The 22,443-nt window shown below is 36.1% G+C and overlaps 1 pseudogene; it reads right to left on the bottom strand.

The window, feature by feature from the left end:
• Nucleotides 1-5,316: 5,316 nt before the first annotated feature.
• The window catches only part of LOC139042497 (putative ribosomal protein eL39-like 5), a 124,025-nt pseudogene continuing 106,898 nt past the window's right edge, over nucleotides 5,317-22,443 (bottom strand).

Raw genomic sequence — 22,443 nt, 5'->3', positions numbered from 1 at the left:
TATGCAATACACATTTTACCCTATGAGCAGTAAGCCAAGATGGAAACAGTTTTACCCCCTTCACTTTTAAGTTGAGGAAATGGGACTCTGAGAGGTGATTGTCTTGATCATAATTACCGAGCTTGTTACTGGAAAGAGGTAAGGCTAATTTTTAGAAAGCCTTTCTTAAAAATATGTGAAGAATGGGGCCGGCCCGGTGGTGCAGAGGTTAAGTGTGCACGTTCTGCTTTGGCGGCCCAGGGTTCGCCAGCCCTGATCCCAGGTGCGGACATGGCACCGCTTGTCAAGCCATGCTGTGGCAGGCCTCCCACATATAAAGTAGAGGAAGATGGGCATGGATGTTAGCTCAGAGCCAGTCTTCCTCAGCAAAAAGAGGAAGATTGGCAGCAGATGTCAGCTCAGGGCTAATCTTCCTCAAAAAAAGAAAAATATGTGAAGAATGGACTTTATTTACTAGGTAATCAGGAGTCACTAAACTATTTTTGGAAAGGAGTGTATATAGAAGACGTACCTAGCAGACTATTACTGGAGAGGGAAGAATCTATATTCAAGAAGGCCAATTGGAAATTTGTTGCAGTGGCCCAAACCAGAACTAAATGATCTAAATCAGAGTGGTGGTAGAGGGAATGAAGAGGAGGTAATAGATTCAAAAATCTCAATGAAGGTGAAATCCACAGAATTCAGAACGGAATAGATGTGAACAGTGAAGGAGAGGTAGACAGCTAAGAGGACTCATCGATTTCACCCTTGTAAACTGGGAGATCCTGCTGAAATATGTAACACACGGGAAGAGCCAGTTTCAGGAGGAAGGTGATATTTGGTTTCAGATATGAAAGATCTGATTAATAAAATAAATTACACCAACTTCCAAACAAAATGTATGACTCTACAGTTCGTTTTCAAAAAAGAATTGGCATCAACCCAATGACAATTTTATGGTCAAAGCTGACATCCTCTTGTTGACCTGGTTGAGGCTTCATAGTGGGGTATTCCACACCATATGAAAGCAATAAAAATACAACTAATTGAGTCTATCTTGTGGCTATTATATAGAATAGTAGATTTAGGAAAAAGTCAAAGGCATTTTTATCTTGCCCATAGGTTTATGAATATTTATAATCATAGCTGCATCCATCCATAAATCTTATAAAAATCGTGCTACTGATTCAATTTAATAAGTATTTAATGAGCTCCTATGATATACTAGTGACTGTTATAAGTACTTTTGAAGGGGAGGTACAAAAAAACTGAGACATAGTTCTGAACCTTAAGTACTGGTAGTTTAGTTAGGGTTGTCAGTAATAAACACCATCCCCGATTTCCCATTGACACCACATTGTTTATCTAAACCTAAAATGCAAGAAGCCTTATAAAATGTGCATATCCATTTTGCTTTTACCTTGAAAATAGTTTTACTATATTAGAATTTGAGGCTGATAACGATCCTCTAAAAAGTCAAAAACAAACCTCGTCACTATAGGATACGAAGAAACATGCAAGCTTGTTCCTTGAGCTTTGGGGTTGTTCTCCACAAAGTGGATGGTAGGCTTTGGCTGCCAGACTCAAAAACCAAGTTTCAGCTTTATGGTACGTATTCTGAGTTTCAACAGTAATCCAATATGGACACTTCTAACATCTGATTATTCTTAGGTCTATGCCTGTGCAAACACATGAGACTCAAGTTCACTTCACCTTAAACCCTCTAATTTCTGTTCTATATGAAAGCCATACTTCTTCAATTTTCTTGAATTTCTGCTTTAGTTTCTCTCTCTCTCTCTGTCCGCTCAAACTTTTTCACCTTCCTATCCTGTTGGCTATGAAAGTCTTACTTTTCTTTCAGTTAGATCTTTTGTTGAGGTCACAATTAAACTAAATGATTCAAAATGAAAAGACCAAACCAGGATGAGTACCTGTTACTGAAAACTCTCCTCCCACCATGCCTTTTGTCCTCCTTCAAGACTCTGGTTTCTCTGAAGAGGTTCCAACCTTTGTTTGAAACCCTAGAGCTCTGGACCAGCAGCTGGTATATGTCATAATTACTTTGGAGTTGGACTACCCTGAGACCATCGAGAAATAATGAGATTTGCCTGAAAAATTATTATTAAGACATCTTAAAGATTTAGATCAAAGGTTGCCTCTCCTTATTCTAGATGTTAAATACATTAATGGTGTGGCCTGCAATAGCAATAGAATTCTCTTCCTGCGAGTGTGAACAGTACAGGAATAGATTGCTAGAAGTTAGAACATTTGAACTGTGAATATATGAGGTGCCATTATTAGCAAATGGAGTTGGCTGGGGAACAGGAATAACCACTCCCTCATGGTTGAATGAAAATAGAAGGGACTAAATGAGCTTCAGATGTAAATCATATCTGAAACTGTGTAGATCAACCCCTTCATTTCAACTCCCCATCTTAATGAGGTTTTTCCAGTAGAGCTATAGATGTATAGCCATAGTTTAAGGCTTTCTTTCATAGGAGCAGTATGGCTGAGTGGGAAGCAGCTTTGCCCATCTGAAGGCAGTGGAATATATTTACTAAAAATTAGTGCTCTGTATGGTTTGAACTTGAATTAAACTTCACTCATCACTTTCTAGTTGTGTGACATTAAGCATTACTTGACTTGTTTAAGTCAAGTTGTCCTCATCTGTAGAATGAGGGTAATGATCAGCTCAATAACCCCCAAAACACTGATGAATCTTCCTTCTCCGAAAATCTTCTTCTGTGTATTGATCCCACAGTGCTTTGGCACTCTACTCATACCTACCTCAATTCTGCTACCATGACTATGTAACACATAATTTGAAATGAACTGATTGGCTCAACCTCTTTCTCTATTTCCAAGAGTTGGTTATGTCTATCTCAGAGCAATGTCTCCTTCTGTATCTTGTCCAACGTCACCTTCTCAAGAAAAACCAATATGTATTCATGCGTTCCCCTGCCAGCAGGAATGGTTCTATTCTCTGTCACCCTCCTCCTTTATTAAGTTGACACCAACTAAGGAAATGCAATTAAACTTTAAGAAGTATAATTAGAAATGGAAATCTTCTGCAAAGATAGAGCATTAGAACATGTTTAATTTTTTAATTTAAGGGCATAATTTGCTATTTAGAATTATAGGAGAAAAAATCCCACTTTAATGGTTCCTACTTTTAAAAAAGGATTTACTCAAATCAATCTCTAGGTCCCTAAAGGTGGATCATTATCTAGTAAATTGGATCAAGGAAATAACAGTTTGTTAATCTATTTACAGATATGGGTTCCACCCTAAGAAGTGTATAGTCTAGTAGGAGAAATCATGTGTATGTAAATATTACATAAGGTAGAAAATTGGTTATAGAAGATGTTTAGACAAACTGCTATGGGAGCTCTGAGGAGAAAAAATAAATTTCCAAATATAGAATCAGGGTCAGCTTCTTAGAGAGAGGATGAACTGAGTCCTGAAGGATCTGGATCTGTGATTGTGGCTTACGTATTTGTTGAATACATTGCAAAAGTGTAGTATATACAGTCAGTGAGTTTATCTGTTAACTGTTAAGCTCTATTTAATCCTGTCATGCAAAATCTATCTTATTTCCATCTCTCTATGCCAAATATTCCTAAATCAATTGATGATGACCTCAATTTTTGGTTGCCTTCTTTGGTCTATAACAAATGTCAAAGAGTCGGATAGTAAATATTTTAGTCATGGCAGGCCATATGGTTTCTGTTGCAACTACTCAACTCTGCTGTTGTAGCATGAAAGCTGCCATAGATGTAAGTGATGTGCATGGCTGTGTTCAAATGAAACTTTGTTTACAGAAACAGGTGGTAAGCCATATTTAGCCTACGGATGGGCAGCAGGTTGCCAATTCGTGTTCTATAGCATAGGCTTACTGATGCATCAGTCCAAAGAAAATATTTCTGTTATCTGACCTTCATAGGAGTGGGACCATAATAAGTACAAAATCAGCATTCCTGCCAGGCCGAATACTCAGCTGTAAAAAACAGTGAAAAGTCTGAGATTTTACTCTGCTTGCAAGTGAGTAAGTTAGCCTGATGCAGTTTCAAGGATGCTGGCATAAGACACAAGATTCCTGGATCAGAAAAAAAGGAAAATTTGTTACTCACAGTAATAGCAGAGTCAGAGCATCAGCATTTCTTGTGCCAGTTCCCCACTTGTGCCAGTTGCCCTAATTCCCACAGGGCAACATAAAAAGAGCCAGGTAATTGCTGTACACATAGTGCATTGCATTATAGAGAAAAAACCCTGAGTTTAAGAACACAAATCTTTTATATTGGGCAATAAGCCTGCTTGAGGTTTGCCCCAGTAAGAGAAATTAACTTTATTATACTATACAGTAAATATACCTGCCCTTTGCTCTGGAGAGAGACACCATCCTTATTTTCTAAAGCTATTCACCATGCAAACATCTTTGAGTAGATAATCCAGAACCAAAGCAGATAGTGCCTCTATCTATAAGATATGCAGAAATGTCAGAGGCTCACAAAGAATTGTCTACCAACCCCAGCCTTCCAAACTATCCCATGTTCTTGAAGGTCTTGAATGCTTTTATAGAAATACAGGGTTAAACCAACCACATTTAAATGTCCACAGAATTTACCAAAACAAGTATGCAAAAAATCTAGGAAGTGGGCAGAATCACTCTGTACCTTTTTAATCCAAGACCCGAACTAATCATCAACAAAGATGGACATCAGCTGTCCTTTAACCCCATTCTGGAACCATATTCCTTTAAACAGGATTATATTAAAATCAAACTATTTCAATGCTGCTTATTTATACTATGACTTTTTAAAGTTTTATATGTGTATATACATGTTTGTATATGTGTGCACACGTATGGAAAAGCATCTGTCTACTTATCAGAGGTTACAGGGAAATAAGGAAAAAAACTGTTATTGAACTGAAAGTAAGTTAAGATGCTTCAGATTTTAAATAAACTGACCAGAATTTCAGATGGTTTTATAAGATTCACAATATCAGATTTTTTTTTTACCTTAGAGTCTTTAAGAATTCAAATGATATATAATCACATCTATATTGTAAGAGATGACCTATCTTATTCCAAATCTGCAGTACTGGGAAATAGAAGTGGATGTACATAGAACTATTTGACCAAGGCTGATAGACAAAATTGGAACAAAGTCCTAATTTTGAATCTTTTTTTTCAAACAAAAGATCTCACATATTTATTACTGAAACAAGCTGTTAGCAAAGAGGCATAAAAACAAAGAAAAAGATCATTATTTTCCCAATAAACTGTGTCCAACTGTCCAGATTATGGTGACTTTTTCAGTTTGATATGATAACATGTTAGTGATTTTGATACAGCATAAATACATGAGCTACTACATGTGGGATTCCTTGTAGATATATATTGGTTCTTTTCCAACGTCTCCTTTGGAGTTGTACTTGATTTTGTCACCAGTTTTCATTCAAGTCCATGGGGAAATGGAATGTTTCTGCTTTTGTTTCTTGGTCAGGAATTGCTTGATCCTGGAAGTCTTGTGAGAAGACCTGGGGGCCAACCATGCACGCCATGTTGGCTGAGAAAGGGAGAGAGGTTCAACACTTGTTTAACAGTCGACTGTGAATTTTTGAAACACAATGCCCAAGACATTTTATTGATGAAAGAAATGTGTTGATTTTACTCTTGTAGTCACTTTTTAGGCCTTTGTATATTGCTGTGACGGTAGACCATGTTCTGTGGAGGAAGCGGGATGTAGGACCACAGTCAGTCCCTGTAAAGCAGCTGTGCAACATCAGGACACATGTACCAGGCACCTGTATAAGCAGAAGACATGAACAGGAGAGTGGCCTTGTCCACGGCCAGCAGAAGCTAGTGGCCAGGAGCTGAGAGGAAGGTGCCCTGTGCTACTCAGCTCCCTTCCAATGACACATTTGTGCCTACTTTGAACAATTCCCTGACACGAGGAGAAAGCTGCATGTGTGCAAACAACAGATGGATGTAGGGGTGTGTGGTTTCACTTCTAAAGACTTTTTCCTCCCATTTACTCTATTGACCCTTTTAGAATCATATACCTACAACTGTGGAACTTCAGTCATTTTTAACTTGGACTTTCGGAACTAGAGACAGCTGATTCATTTGACAGATATGAATTATGTCCTTTCCTGTCTATAGATGTTTTTCAAGTGTGTCCTTGTTTATAGGTATGGACATCAAGATTCCTGGAAAATACTATTGATGTCTTTCTGTCATGCATCATGGAAATGCTGGAGACGATTTGTCGGTGAGAAAATAAAATGGTGACAGGCACCAGGTTTTAAGTTTTATTTTCACCATGCTTGTCCTTTGTTCCGCTTTTAGCAGCAGCATGATGTCAGTCACATTCAAATCAGATGAAAACCTGAATTTTTCATATTAATTAAAGTTCAATGGATTCTTTATAAAGAATACATGAAAAGATCAGCAGTGATGAGGGTGGGGGAAGTCATTGGGGTGGATTTTCTGCAGATTAACTGTGGCTGACTTGAACTTCCTCCTGTGTTTTCTGGACTGAATCCAAATCTCGAAAGAGATTGACAAACAATGCTACTTTATCCTGCATGATTTTTTTTCTCTTTTGAAGAGCAGCATAAACAAAGAGGGAGAAGAAATGTTTTCATCTTCATGAGTAGTGATGTTGACAAGCTTGTGTGAGTGTGTGTGTGTGTCTGTGTACTGTGGTTCTCTCATGAAATAACTCACATTTGTGCAAAAAAAACAGACTAACAAAGCTGCTCTGTGTGCATACATCTCTAGAAACATAAGACAGGAGATGTATTAAGGCCTGCACCTCAAACTGCCTATTCCAGCCATAATAGCTGCCCATGACTGCAGCCTGAACATGCAAGTAAAGCGATATCATTACTATGTAACCAGCTGAATCCATCTGAGTTCAATTGTTATATTCTGATTCATAACTGCAGATTTTTAAAGCATTACTTGGCAAAAACATAGATAAAAAAATCAACAGTAGAGAGGTGTGTATAGTCTTACTAAAGCTAAATTTGAACTCAAAAGACATTCATAGATGCAACTGACATTGAACTGCCTGTTATACATTCTGAAGCTCCATAAAGTCTGTCACTGAGTGGAGGAGACAGTCTTTGTCCTTGTTCTGGTCTCCTCAGTTCCACCTGTCCCCATCTTGTCAGCTGTCTTCTTCCCATAATATTTCCAGAAAGACCGTGAGTAGAGAATGCACCCAGATTCTCTGTGCCCTTAGAAGTATCAGATTCCTGCTGTTACAGTTACTGCTGTGTTATAACTATTAATGTTCCTACTTTATCTATCTTTCTCTTTATATTTGGACTACAAATTTGAAGACAGTTGTCTCTAGTTAGGAAAGCCCAAATCAGTCTTTTAATCTTTCACACTTACTTTTGGTGCACTGCCTCAATCTGTGATGGCCTCCGTTTCCCCAGTTTGAATTAATGCTTGTTCTGATCCCATTAAAATCTCTTTGTCAAAGCTTTGCTTGTTATTTGATCACTTGGCCTAATCAAAGTGTAATCTAGGATATTCAGTCCTTAGGACTCATAATATATCTCTTTTTCCTTTTTAAACATGCTTTTTGGTAGAGACTGTTGGCCCTGAGCTAACATTTGTTGCCATCTTCCTCCTTTTTTTTCCTTCCCAAAGCCCCAGTAAATAGTTGTATATCATAGTTGTAGGTGATTCTAGTTCTATGTAGGACGCTGCCACAACAGGCTGATGAGTGGTATATAGGTCCCTGCCCAGGATCCAAACCCGCAAACCCCCAGCCACCAAAGCAGAGTGCACAAACAACCACTCGGCCACAGGGCCGGCCCCCATAATGTATCTCTTGACAATGATTCTCGAATTATAAAACACAAATTGGTAATAATAGTAGACATAGGTAAACTAGGTATGACAGAATTTACACAGCTGTTATTGAGTCATTAACAAAAATCACATAAGTTATATAAATTACACAAATCACAAAAATGTACTTATCTTAAAAAAAAACTAAAAACTTTGGTTTCTATCATCATGAGTCTGAGATTCTTTGATACAGTGAGTGATTGATATGAGATCTGTAAAAGTTAAGAACCAAGTGCCATCTACCTTTCCTACCTTGACCATCACATCCTCACATTTCAATTGTAACTTTACTGTCATATACTAGAAGGAACAATTTACTTTGGCCTTGTGCTTTTGGTAAGAATGAATAACTTCCAAGGCCAGTGCGTCTGTGAAGTGCCTCTCTCCTGGAAACCACATAAATTTATCTCTGCTGCTTTTTGCTATTTTTTTTTAATTCCCCAAACCTCCATGCAATGGGGCAAAGGGTGAAATGGCCATGTGAATATGCATTTGAAGAGCTCTCATAATAACAAAAAAATGCTTTTTAAATATTTTACCTTTTTCATGCCTCCATGTACAACCAATATTGTTGTTATAATAACACACGGTTGAATCACCAGTGGCAAATAAGTCAACTATTGATAAGTTTGGTGGAGTATGTTGATATCCACAAGATCTTTAAGTCATTAGAGGAGAGAGGGGTTTTTTAAAACTAAATGAAACATGATCTAAGGTTATATGAGTCAAAGGGACCAAACAGAAACAAAGAAAGAGAAAGTGCAATGAAAGTTGGAAAGTAACTTGGTAGGGCACATGAGGATGAAATGAGTGGTATTTATATCCTACAATCATGCAACTTGATTGAGATTAACTTTTTAAAAGTCCAGTAAATAATTTGCCTGATATAAAATTTGATACATTAAATTAATAGAAAAAGTAAAGTTTCATGGTGTTTTATCATTGGTGTATATTACTTGAGGAATAATATGCAAACTCATCCATACTCTCCCTCTCTTTGTTGCATCTAACTTTTGTGCATTATTGGTTAGAACTTAGTGAAACAGACAAGTAGATAATCATAACTGAGCCAAGAGACACCTTATGTACAGATAAAACATATGTTTTCAGATACTAAAAGTCAAAATATGAATTTCTAATATAAAAATAAATTTTATTCAAGAAATAGTTTTGAGCGCTCACTATGTGCCTCTTGATGTTCTAGACCAGCATGCTGTTAGTAACCAAAATAAGGGTTAACTCTTCAAGGAATAGTAAAATTAAAACAGGCATGGAGTGGATATTTATAGGAATAGTTGAGCCTTTAAAAGTCATGATGGTTTGTTTGCACTGATTTCTATAATAAGAAATAGAAAATTTGCTTTGGAAATAGTTTTTGAATGCTCAATGATAAATTTGAATAAAGCCAGCCGTCGTGAATCTGCTATTCTCGCTATGAATCACAACACTGATGCCTTCCTTGACTTTAATAGTGAAAGACATGACTCAAATGTTTTATTTGATAATAATTGAAAACCTTGGTATTCAACAAATTTATTTTCTACTATGAGACCTTTTTTTATGAAATGAATGCAATACATTTTCAAATCCATCATTCAGAGGCTATTTCATTCATTAATTTGGAACATATTTTTCTTTTTAACATTTTTTTGGGGGTAAGAAGAAGGAGAGAATAGAAAAAGCTTCTTTAAAATTACATATGTATTTTTCTCCTTTCTGATTGTTTAACCAAATGAAAATATGATGTTTTTATATCTTTCATTCTTTGAGAGGGGCCAAAAGCTAACTACTTCTATCTTGTTTCCTCCCTACTGTAGACAATGTTGGTGTCCCCTCAAAATTCGTATGTTGAAATCCTAACTCCCCAGTGTGATGGTATTAGGTGGGTCCTTTGGAAGGTGATGAGGTCATCAGAGCAGAGCCCTCATGAGTGGGAGAGTGCCCTTATAAAAGGGATTCCACAGAGCTCCCTCACTCCTTCCACCATGTGAATCACAGTGAAAAGACAGCTGTCTATGAATCAGGAAGCAAGTTCTTATCAGACTCAGAATCTTCCAGAGCCTTGATCTTGGACTTCCCAGCCTCCAGAACTGTGAGAAATAAATTTCTGTTGTTTTTAAGCCATCTTCTATGGTATTTTGTTATAGCAGCCGGATTAGACTAAGACATTTCCTTATTAATGTATATGTAGTGATAGACAGTAAAAGAGACAATAAATTGAAGAATTTAACCCTGCTGACAGATTACGTTTTTAAAAGAAAACCAAGTATTTGGGTGATTTTCAGAAATCTCTCCAGAAAACCAGAAGATGGGAGCCTTTTTGATTAAAGGCTTCTCTAGTGTCACTGCTTTAAGAAGAGCTACATCTCTTTGCATCCTCTGCTTTCAGAGTGTATGATAAGTATAACAAGATCTGTGTTCATATGCAAATCACTGATTCAATGGAAATATTTGGGAAAGGAGAAAAAACGTCTTCCATTTGCACTGAAGGAGTAATAAGCTTGGATATCAAGAATGGAATGATCCAATTCATTTATAAAAACTTTAGTAGGGCCAAAGAGAATTATTACTCTGATTGAGGATGCCAGTGAACAATAATTGCAACTGTTTATTTACTGCCTACCCTGTATCTTGTGTTCCATGCCCTTGTCTTTAATTCTGCAATCACCTTTCAAGTCAAATTTTATTATCATCATATTAGAGATGAGCAAAATAAGATTTGGAAGGGTTAAATGATATGCCCAAAGACAAACAATTCGTAATTTCTCAAGCCAGAATTCCAACATAGAGCTCCATCTCAAAAGATGGAGACCTTTCATTGCATCACACTGCCACCTCATTGGATGGGATCCTGGAGTAACTCACCTAGAAAAGGCCACATTCCCTAAGAGGGCTCTATAATTTAAGTCAAGACAAATTTAATGGAACTAAAATGAGAAGAAAAAATGTAATAGTAACAGGTTCCCTATAACCTGAACATAAATATATCAATGTTTATAAAATCACTGTCAAAAGAGTTAATCAGAAAATAATCCATAAGCTCCATTTGCATCTAGTTTGAAATTCGCTTTGCCTGGATGCTGACACCAAGACCCTGGTAACTTTCTTTTAAGATATACTATATATGTAACAAAGCTTTAGAAAACTTCGTCACTGATATGATGTGAACTTTTGATGATAAGAATCAGGAATAATGCTTGCCTCTTTGGTTAACTTATTCTTTTCTACAGTCTGAACAAATTGAATAAAGGCATTAGAAATCACTAAGCTTTATTTTAATCTTATTTCTCAAAACATTCTTTACACGTCATGCTGAATTTTGTGGTGGGTTTTCTGTTACACAAATGAGAACTATAATAAGAATCTTTTGAGTAAGAGTAACATGTAAGTTTTGTAAGATTCTTTAAGAAAGTTTAATATTAAAACAGAAAAAATTAATTGCATCCCCATCTTTTATCCAATGAAATGTTTAAAGTCCAGTAAAGATGTAAATATTTTTAGTGATTAACCTTCAGAATCTGGATATATGAAAAATATGTCCTGTTTAGATAACAAGTAAACTATGACAAATGCCATCATTTGAATAATTGATCCTAAATAAAGAACAAACCTCCAGATGATTAAAATTCTATTTTTTAATCTGGATTCTTTGGCAATAATTAATATATGAGTTAAGCCTCAGATTGACTGGAAGGATAGTAAATTTTATTTTTTCTCTATATATACATTAATATTTAGTTTGCAAGTGACATGACTTGCTTATGTAAAAAAGAGGAGGGAGTTGATTTTTAAAATAGTTTAATATCTCGTGGAGTTTAAGAAGAAAAATATGGTTGGGCTCAGGAAAAAACAGCAGCACAAATGCTATCAGAACTCTTTCTTTATCTCAATGTTTCTGCTCACCTCTGTTTTTCCTTCTCTCCTCCCTCCCCTTCTTTCTTCTCTCCCTCCCTACCTCCTTCCCTCCCTTTTCTTCTTTCCATCTCTCTTTCTCTCTCTGATTGAAGACATGCTACCTTTCTTTTTGTAGTCCACATAACAAGATGCATGGTGACCTATAATACTCAAGCTGTTTTTCTTACAGACACCATCTGGGTTCTAAATCCACCTGCCTCCTGGATGGGCTGAGCTTTAGTCAGCAGGAGTCAGACACCCTCGTCTGAACCAATAAGCTGTGTCTCGGTGTGCACAGGGTTACGTGTACAAAAGGGATCACAGTAGTACTTACATGGATAGAGGTTGTAAATCCCAAAATGGAGGTGCAGAACTCTGGGAATAAAATCTCATCAATGTCATTATTTTATAAATTTAAAAAACTTCTACATTGTCAGTAGGGGGTAGTTATGACACCAACTTATCATTCTGCTCTTCCAGACCTTAAGATGTACAGGCCAGGGCTACTAGACTCACCACAAATCAACAATCAGTTTAAGATGAACCCTGCTTGGTTCAGTTGTTTTCAGAGTTTGGACTCATGAAGCTTTCCAACTGTACTTGGCACGAGTTATTGAGTACACTTAGGGAAGCTGCCAAAATGTGCAGAATGTCTTTGGCAGAAGGAAAAAACAGATGGTCCCATCAAATGGATCACGTTCATGGGCTTTAAATCAGAATCGAAGAGAAAAGAGTGATATCTAGCTGGGGAATATATTTTAAAGGGTTAAGTAGCTTAGTTATCATAATCTGGGACATAAAGCTTCAAGAAACTGATTATGAATTTGAGCATATAAGGCCAGATTCTAGATATTGAAAGAGTGGCAGGAAAGGATATTTCATGATCAGAAATTCTACAACAGAGCTGCTGGGGACGAGGAAGCAGTTGACAGATCACACTGGCAAAGAGAGTCAGAGCTGAGCAGAGCCAGTGTGAATAAAACCATCAGTGTGAATGACCACAAGATGAAAGAGCAGAATTTCTAAGGCCTGAAGTATGCAAGCAAGATACAGGTATCATCAAACTCCAGAGATTTTAGAGCATTAAAAGGTCTTGGAAATGGTTTCCGTCTAAACTCTTCATTTTGCAGTGAGGAACTGAGGTCAAAAGAGGGAAGCATTTAGTGCCAGTTCTCCTAATGACAAGGAGAGTGTTCTTCTTTCCATTATTAAACAGGAACTTTGAGTTAATAAGCAAAAAGGAAAATAATCTGCTGGGAAAGACTGTCTTCATATAAATTCATCCAGGACTGCTTTGTCTAATAACCACTTTGCTTCTGGCATGCCTTCCTATTTTAGTAATGAATGTAATGAGAGTCATTCAAATCATAAATGGAGGAGTGCTGGTGTCAATCTTGGGACAGGACTCAGCCAAAAATTCAATTTATGGTTTAATGAAGTTGGTAAAAACTCGTGTGTGGGTAGTCACTTAATAAAGAATCACAGTGACCTGAGCATTCAAGGACAGACCTAAATCAAGCCTCTAATATTAATTGATACATCCGATGGAGCAGAGATAGCTGTTGATGTCCATGCCGCCCCTCTGTCACTCTGGAAAGTCACTCTGGAAAGGAACTTCCCAGCCAGAGACTGCATCTTCCAGCTGCCCTTGCATTATGACCAAAAGGAATGTGTGTGCTGCCTCCAGCCCAAGGGAGTTAAGAAGCAGTGAGCTTTCTCCATCCTCTGTCCTGCTGTCTATTGACTGGAAGCAGAGATCTCTATGATCCTGAAGGATGGTGGAACTATAAGTGGAAAGAATCATAGCTCCCTATATCACAGAGTGAAGGAAAGTTTATATTGTCCAGGAATGTCCACATCCCACTGTTACTTGAGCAAGAAATAAACCTCAGCAGGGCTGAGTTACTGAAAGTTTGGGGGTTATTTGTTTAAGCAGCTAAAATTACCCTAATTAATACAATAGACTATTTCCTTATGTAGATGCCATCTTGGATATGTCTAAAAATGTCTGATAATAGGCCATGTTTCTAAAGGGTTGGAGTTGGATGAAGATCTATTAGAAATGTATAATGTATGAGAATTACAGGCCTGAGCATCTTTAGGTTCCATCAGCATTTCTTTAGAGCTTCAGAGCTGATCTGCCTTTTTGGATAACAGAAGATAAAGTGTCATGCTAAAATAATGACTTATTATGTGATGCCATCGCTTGAGTCAAAGAATATTATTAGAGTGAGATTTCCAAAGAATTATTGAGAGTTACATGAGGTGCAATTTCTAATATGCTTCTCTAAGTCATCTCTTTTAGGGCGAAACAGACTAATTTGTTTATGCCAACAAGAAAATCTCAAAGAAGATGACCAAAGCACTTAAATATCCCAACAACTGGTACGCAGTAAAACGCATACAAAATATCACATCAGAACAGGATCCTAACAATCATTTTGCCCAATTCCATCATTTTACACAGGAGAAAACTGGCTTTACTTTTTAATATCACTCAGCTAACAAAAGATTTAAAAATTCTGAAATCCTTGACTTTTACTAGAAAACTTTAAACTCTGAGTTTTCTACCAAGAAGTATCATATCCAATTTTAATTCATCAGGAGTCCATATTTTCTTTTAGTTGTCTCTTCTCTCCTTCGTATCTCTAACTGGTTTCTTCTACTGATTTATGTACACGGGGGACTTAAGCACAGCTAACACTGAGATCTTTTCTAAGGAATTAAGTTTTATATGGCAATGTTTACTTCTTAGAGTCTTCAAGCCATTACAGAGAAGTCTAATTTTCCTTGCCACCAAATATTCCTGAGTATAATGTAAAAGCATGACTTTAGTGTCCATATTAGAACCAGGAAAATATTTAATGGTGAACAAGAACATTGGAAGAACTTCTGCCATTCCTTCTAATACACACTCTGTGGGAGATGGGGTAACTTGCGCAAAAGAATTCCCCAATGGGGCCATTGGCACTGACACCTAGAATTCTTGATTCGATATCCTGTATTAGTTTCTTAAGTGAGAAGGAATACTCTTGTGTTCTAACCATATCATTCAGTAAGCTTTTTTGTTAAATAGAGTGTGTTTGAGAATTGATAACATCACCATTTGTATTGAAGGTTCACAATTAGCTGTAGAGGAAAAAAATATTCAGTTTTCTTTTACTCCTAAAGTGAATGATATCAAATTCTTAACAACGTGATCCCAAGAGGAAATAAGAGAAGAAAGCCCTGGGCTTTCTTTATCCTGATTTCTTTTCCAATCCTTTTTTAAAAAAAAAAAAATTAAGCAAAGATGACCACAGCTAATGCATTAAAATCTGGAGAATTTTTGTTTTTCAAGGAAAAAAATCTGCAGCGAATTTTATGCTAGATATTTTGACTATATCGAGATTGCATGACACCCCTTAGGGCATGAACACATGCTTGGCAGAAATAAACCACTCCATTGGCGAAACACTGGGAGAGAATTAAGACTTATAATCTCAGTTATTGATCACTAGACTGACACAAGTATCATTCTCTGCCAAGAGAAATCGTGAAAAGAGGAGAGAAGCTGACAGAAGAGAAAATGGGATTGGGAATTACGCTAATGGGAATTACAAAAGATACAATCAGGTCTGCTTTATCCTCTATACAAATAAATAAATGAAGATCATATTTAGGCAAAAGAAATAATGAATTCACGTTGCGTACCACAGAAGCCAAATTACCTAAGAGAAAAATAAGACCCTTAGACATATAATTCAGAATAGATAACACAACATTACACCAAAAACTTGTACAACTCTTTGTGTGTATATGAATGATTATATGTAGTGGTTCTTAGACTAAAAAGTGGTTAGATAATACCCCTACGCATGCTCTCATCGCTAAAATCACCCTTCAGGCTTACACATCCGAAATAATGCTCAACTTTAAATAGCAAGATGAGAGACCAATGAAAAGGAATTTTAAAACAACATTAAATAGTGATACAAATAAAAACGATTATAAATCACCCAAAGAACTCTGATTATTTTATAAATTCTGTTCCTAAAACTTTCTAACGTTTTATCCAAAATTTAAAAGTTTGTTTACAACACTAAGTATTATTTTCACCTATATACTGGAAAAAGATATAGGGAAATTTAACTGTGAGCATTAGTAATTAAATCATTCAAGTTTCAGGGATATCTAATTCTCACTCATTGCTGGACCTAGTCATATCCTTTTTGGAAATTGATGTTGAAGAAATCTTTCAAGAAGCAGACAAAGATTTACAAGGATGTTAAAATCACATTGTTATTTAGGTAATGGTAATAATAAAAGTTAGAAACTACTAAGCATGTAATAGAAGGAATAGATAATAGCATAACACATACGCATTTTAATTCTAGTTTTGATATTTTGAGTTTTTAAAAAGTTACTATACGCACGGGTAAAAAATTAAAACAGTAAAAAAATAAAAATTAAAAAAAAGTAGAGTTTCCATAGTAAAAAGTTAGTTTTATTTTCACCCTCATCTCCCAATTATCCTCTCTAGAGGAAACTGCATTTATTATTCCAGATTTTGTATTTATATATCAGAATATATGTATACATATCCACCTTTTGATTTGTACTTAAATGGTGACAAACCACTTGTATTGACTATGCTGCAGATTCCTTTTTCTCTTAATATATCTTGAAAATCATTCAATATAAATACATGTAAATATTACTCACTCCTCTTTTTAACTTTTTTGAAGTATAACATGATAAAGAAAACTTAAAAATCAAAAATTAACTTCATGAACTTTCGAAAAATGAACACTCTCCTGGAACTCACACGTAAATCAAGAATAGGAACACAACAGCAATCAAGACACCCTCTTTGTGGAGCCAGCCCGGTGACATAGTGGTCAAGTTCATGCACTCCACTTCAGCAGCCTGGGATTTGTGGGTTCAGATCCCAGGTGCGGATGTACATACCTCTCACCAGGCCATGCTGTGGTGGTATCCCACATACAAAATAGAGGAAGATTGGCACAGCTGTTAGCTCAGGGACAATCTTCCTCAAGCAAAAAGAGGAGGATTGGCAATAGATATTAGCTCAGGGTTAATCTTCCTCTCGAGAAAAAAAAAAGAAAGGAGAAACACTCTTTGTGGCCTCTTCTAGTTGCTGCCCTCAAAGGGTTACCACTATCTTGACGTCAAATAGCATAGATGAGTTTTGTCTGTTTGAACTTTATAAAATTAAAATCACACAGTATATCCACTAGCTGTTGTGACAATAATGATGCATAATGAGTCATCTCAAGATTCAGTGGCTTAGGAAAACAAATAGTTCTCATTATTAATTTATTTGGGGTTATATTGAATTTCAGACATTTTTGTGCATTTTGTATCATGATAGAATGCGTTATACCCGGATCAATGAACTTTTCCTGTAAAGGGCCAGATAGTCAATATTTTAGGCTTTGGTAGCCATACGAGCCGTTCTCAATTCTGCCATTGTAGCATTAAAGCAACAAGAGATAATATATATATAAATGAGTGTGGCTGAGTACCGATAAACCTTTATTAATAAAAACAGGCAGAGGGTCATATTTGGCCTTTAGGCCATAGTTTGCCAATCTGTTGGTGTATTATGATCAAAATCTCAGTAGCTTGACATAACCAAAGTTTTATTTCATGCTCACACGGACATGGCCAACACAGGTTAGCTGGGGCAGGAAGTTTGCTCAGGAACCGACTGCACATCAGTACTTTCACTGTCACTATGGCAATGGGAAGCAAACATGCCTGCTCTCACATTGGTTCAAAGTTATTATCCAGAAGTAATACACACAACTTTCATTCACATTTTGTTGGCCAAAGCAAGTCAGATAGCTTTGCCTCATTTCAGAAAGGGCAGGAAAATGTAACCTTCTTCTCTGCTTATACACAGAGAAGATCCAGAATATTTGTCAATCTATTTTATGGCAACTATAACTCTTGTTGCATCTGTGCAATATGGTGGACTAAGACCCTGCAGAACTCTCACACTGATAAAACATTTATGTGCATTTCCGAGTGTTGCAAATGCTTGTAACTTACCACTGCCACTAAATCAACATTATCTCCACGTAGCTTTTCCTGCATTATTATGGTGCAGCATGTTGCCAGCCTCCCATATAAAGATCTTGCTGTGGTGGCTTTGCTTTGCACCCTCAAGCCTTCCTCCAAAGACACAGAAGTCTCCTCAACTCCAGAACCAAAACCCTAAAATGTAGGGGTATAAACAATCTCAGGAAAAACCCATGGGATAATTCTAATGTGTGTTGTACGCGATCCCTCAGAAAGTTTCTAGATTGATTGAACCCCAGTTGCCCATGGTCATAAACAGCTAATCAATGTACCATTTATCAATTGAATCCTTTCACTATCTTATTTTTCCACTTGCTATTTCTGCTTCTTGGGAACACTTCTCAAATCATCTACATACATGCATGTAATTGTTTCATGGTCTGCTTTCATGGGAACAGAAACTAAGCCAATTAGAAAGTTTACACTCACGATTGATATTCTGGAATTGGATCACTTACTGGTCAAATGGCCCCCATTGTATCCTTTTTCTATTCAACTCTATGGCATGTGTGAAGGAAAAATGATTTGCAATATGACTGGTGATGGTGCACTAGTGTAAACCCAACCAAGTTGTAGCTCCAATCTCTGCTGCTGTGACAGATGGATCATCACAGATTTTGGCACTTTGGATATGTGGCTATTGATATGGTGAATGTCAATTGACATGGTGAATTATTTTCAATACCCATAGGTAAAGAGCATCAAAACTACTTGCTTTTACATGGGGAGAATAGGAGTATATATTCACTCTTGCCCCAAGTCTATGTCAGCTCTCCTACTCCTTCTCACAAGATACTCTACAGAAATTTTGTCATTCTATAGAGTATCTTTCTGGGCCATCATATTTATCATATCATATTAAAATGCCCTGATGAGCAGATTATCAGGATCTGGATGCCCTGTAAATGTACATAATATGCCAGAGGGTTCACATGTACCCTGCAAGATTCAGACACTTGCCACTTTCATAATGTTTATAAGATTTCATTAATCTGGGACATGCTCTGAGGCCCGTGTAAGAAAAAGAGCTAGTAATTGAACTTTATACCCTTTATCACTAAGAGAGAGACACCACGTGAGGCTTGGTGGTTTTCTTTGGATTTCGGAGACAGCATATACCATATTTGTGTCTAATGCTCAGATCTGTATATTGAATGATTCATAAGGCTGCCAGTTTTAATTGCACAGAGCAAGAGAGAACTTTGTCACAGGTTCAGATGATATGACTTGATAGATTTGATGGTGCTAGAGGTATCTATGATAAATAAGGTACTATGTAAAGCCGCTGTCTATCTGCAATAGGTGAGTGACTAAAGAGAATACTAGGGTTCTGGAACAAGACACTACCTTACATTTGAGAAGCAGTTGTTGGCATGCCATCTGTCCCTAGTAGACAGTGAGTGCCAAGTCATGGGATACGAATTGGTTACAAAAACATTACTGCGCACAATAAGCTGGGTATGGTCAGATTCACAAAGTTACAAGGCTGGACAAGTGCAGTCAAAATCCATCATACGATGAAAACTGAACATTCAGAATTTGTCCTGAGCAAGTCCAAAGCGCCCCCAAAATTACAAGAACAGAGGACTCAGATACTTATATCACCAACATCTTTGCATTGATGGCTTCCTCCCCAGCACACAACTGTGGCCTCCTGGAGTGTTCCCTATAACCAGCTAATAAAGAATGAAAATAGAGGAATAGAAAAGAAAAACTTAGCCTTGCTTTAAAAATGAGTTAACTCAATATGTCGGTGCAGAAAATGGACCTATGATGCACTATAGCCCTAATCAGAGATGACCTTAAAGAACCCTGGTGAAAAGAAATCTATTTGTAGAGCTCCAGTGGTAGACTTGGTCAGGACTTTGGTATGGAGAGAGAAGTAACCTAAAGTGAGAAGACTCATGAATTCCTGAGCTGCAGCAATGACTTGGTTGATTGGTAAGAGCCTGGAAGCAACCACGCTGAAAAATTGGAAACACAAAAGAGGAAAATAGACATGTGATGGACCGATGAAGTGGAACAATCAAAACCTATTAGAAAAGGAGGCACTCAACAACTAGATAGATAGGTTGAGTCTGGGGGTAAAGGTCAGACAGGCTCTGTCCTTGGCCATCTCTTGTCCTTGCACAATTGGTTCATAAATGGAGAAGTTATGATGGCAGAGATGGAGGCTATGCATGAGCCCCGTGACTCTTTTTCACTAAGGCTTAACTACCTTTTGCTATTCCTGAATATCCAACCCTTTCAGTAGCAGAGACCAAACCTGAGCTCTTGTTATGGTACCATCAGGGAAGGAGGTCAGCCAGCCGCTTGGGGTAAAATCTATTATATCAGACTCACTTTATCTCAGAGGGGCAGTAATTCATTCTTACCAGGACTGACACTTAATCAGGTTTTGGATTTTCCTTATGTACTCTCAGTGCTTCTGCAAACACCACCTCAGACGGTTTATAGAATGCTCAGTTATTGACATTGAATCTCACAGAATGAGCTTCATTCTGTAAGCTTGAACTAAATCACCTATTTTACTGCACAGTTGGTGTGAAAATGGACACTGGTTTTCACGACTGGATGGATCTATTTCTAAACTCTCTATGTTGTTCCATTGATCAATTTTTCTATCCCTGGGCCAATACAATACTGTAAACTGCTTAATAATAGGTCTTGATAACTGGTAAAGCAACTGAACACACACACACATAGCTTATTCTTCATTAAAAGTTTTTTGGCAGATTTTAGCCTCTGAGTGTTCTATGTAAGTTTGAGAATCAACTTATGAAGTCCCACATAATGTCCTTTTGGAATATGGATCAAAATATCATTGAATCTATAGATCAATTAGAAGATTAATTAAATATTTATAATACTGAGCTCTGCAATTCATGAACATATACCTTTTTATATATTTAGATTGTTTTTTAATATCTTTAATAAAATTTTCTCATTTTTCTCCACTCCTTTCTTGCACAAACTTTGTTTGACTGAGTTTTTTAGCCAGTTTCATTTCCAAACATCCTTATTATTGATAATAATTAAATTTCCATTTTCTTCACAGACAATCGTCTCTTATGTGAATAAAAGAATTTACTTCGTTATCATTCTTATCCCTCTACATCTACTTTCTTTTCACTTTTTAGGGTCTAGAGCATCCAATGCAAGGCTGAAAAGATAGGATAATGTTAAACATTCCTTAGGGATTTTTTTTTTAAAGGTTTCATCATTAAGAATGATATTTTTGTAAGCTATGTCTCATTAGATAGTCGTGCCCTAGTTTTCTAAGAGATTTAAACATGAACCACTGTTGAAATTAGTTTATTTTGACATTTATTTAGATGATCATGTAGACATCCTTTTAAATCTATTAATATGGTGATTACATTCCTCATATAAATATAACTTGGTCTTTTTTATACAATATTGGATTAGGAGTTTTGGACTGTTTTAAGGAGTTTTGGATATATAATCACAGTTGAGATTGATTTCAAGATTACATTGGTCTCACAGAATGAGTTGGAGAGTATTTTCACTTTTTATCATTTTCTGGAGGAGGCAGAATAAAAATGGAATGATTTTTTCCTTCAAAGTTTTGTAAAACTTACTGAAAAAATAATTTGAGCTGGGTCAGTTTTTCATGAGATTATTTTTAATACTAATATTATTTCTGTGGTTATTATAAGTCATTTATGCTTGCTATTTCTTGAGCATTCTGTAATAATTTATATTTTTCTAAGAATTTTCTTATTTGGTGCAAGTTTTCCAATTTAACAGCATCAAGTTGTTTATGGTATTCTCTAGTTGTTTTTTAACTCTCCTCTATCTCTAATTATGTCCACTTAATATTGTTCTTTTATAGATGTTTTGCCTGACTTATTATTCTTTTGAGAAAAACAACTATCGAATTTTTGAACATCTGTGGTATATTTATGTTCTATTCTATTAGTTTCTAATCTTTGGTTTATTTATTGCCCTTTTTATACTTTCTTTTGTTTTGTTTATCTCCTAGAATGAATGTTCATGACTCTCAACTTCCCTCAATTTTCTATTATCATTGCATTCAACATATTTTGTTCTGTAAATTCATTGACTTATAATTTCATTTTACTTAGTTATAATTATTAATAATTTCATTGTGATTTTTTACTAAAATATGAGTTATTTTGATGTATATTTCATTTGCAAATGTAGAAATATTTGAAAATCATTACATAATCTTGCAATGGAAAAATACTTTTTCAGCATGATAAAAAAAGGAAAAAACTGATAGATTTGAATACATCAATCTTCTAAATTTCTTAACAAATAGAAACACGTCTATAAGAACACAAGTTACCTGAAATTTTGAAATAATATTTACAAAATATAAAGTTCAACGTATTTAATATATGAAAGCTCTTACAAGTCAAGAAGAACATGACTCCTTAAAAGAAAATTGGGCAAAACATAAAAAAATACTCCCAACAAGATATATAAGTGACTAGTATGAAAGAAAAAAGTCTTATTTAAATAATCGAGAAATCAAATTAAAATAACATACATTCATTGTATTTTGTCTGTGAAATTGGTGAAGCCTTTTAGAAATGAAAATATCTAAGGAATTCACATATATC

The sequence above is a fragment of the Equus asinus genome, chromosome 29, assembly GCF_041296235.1.
Source record: "Equus asinus isolate D_3611 breed Donkey chromosome 29, EquAss-T2T_v2, whole genome shotgun sequence".
NCBI lineage: Eukaryota > Metazoa > Chordata > Mammalia > Perissodactyla > Equidae > Equus > Equus asinus.
The sequence above is the reverse complement of the archived record's forward strand: the minus strand, read 5'-3'. Positions and strand labels throughout refer to the sequence as shown.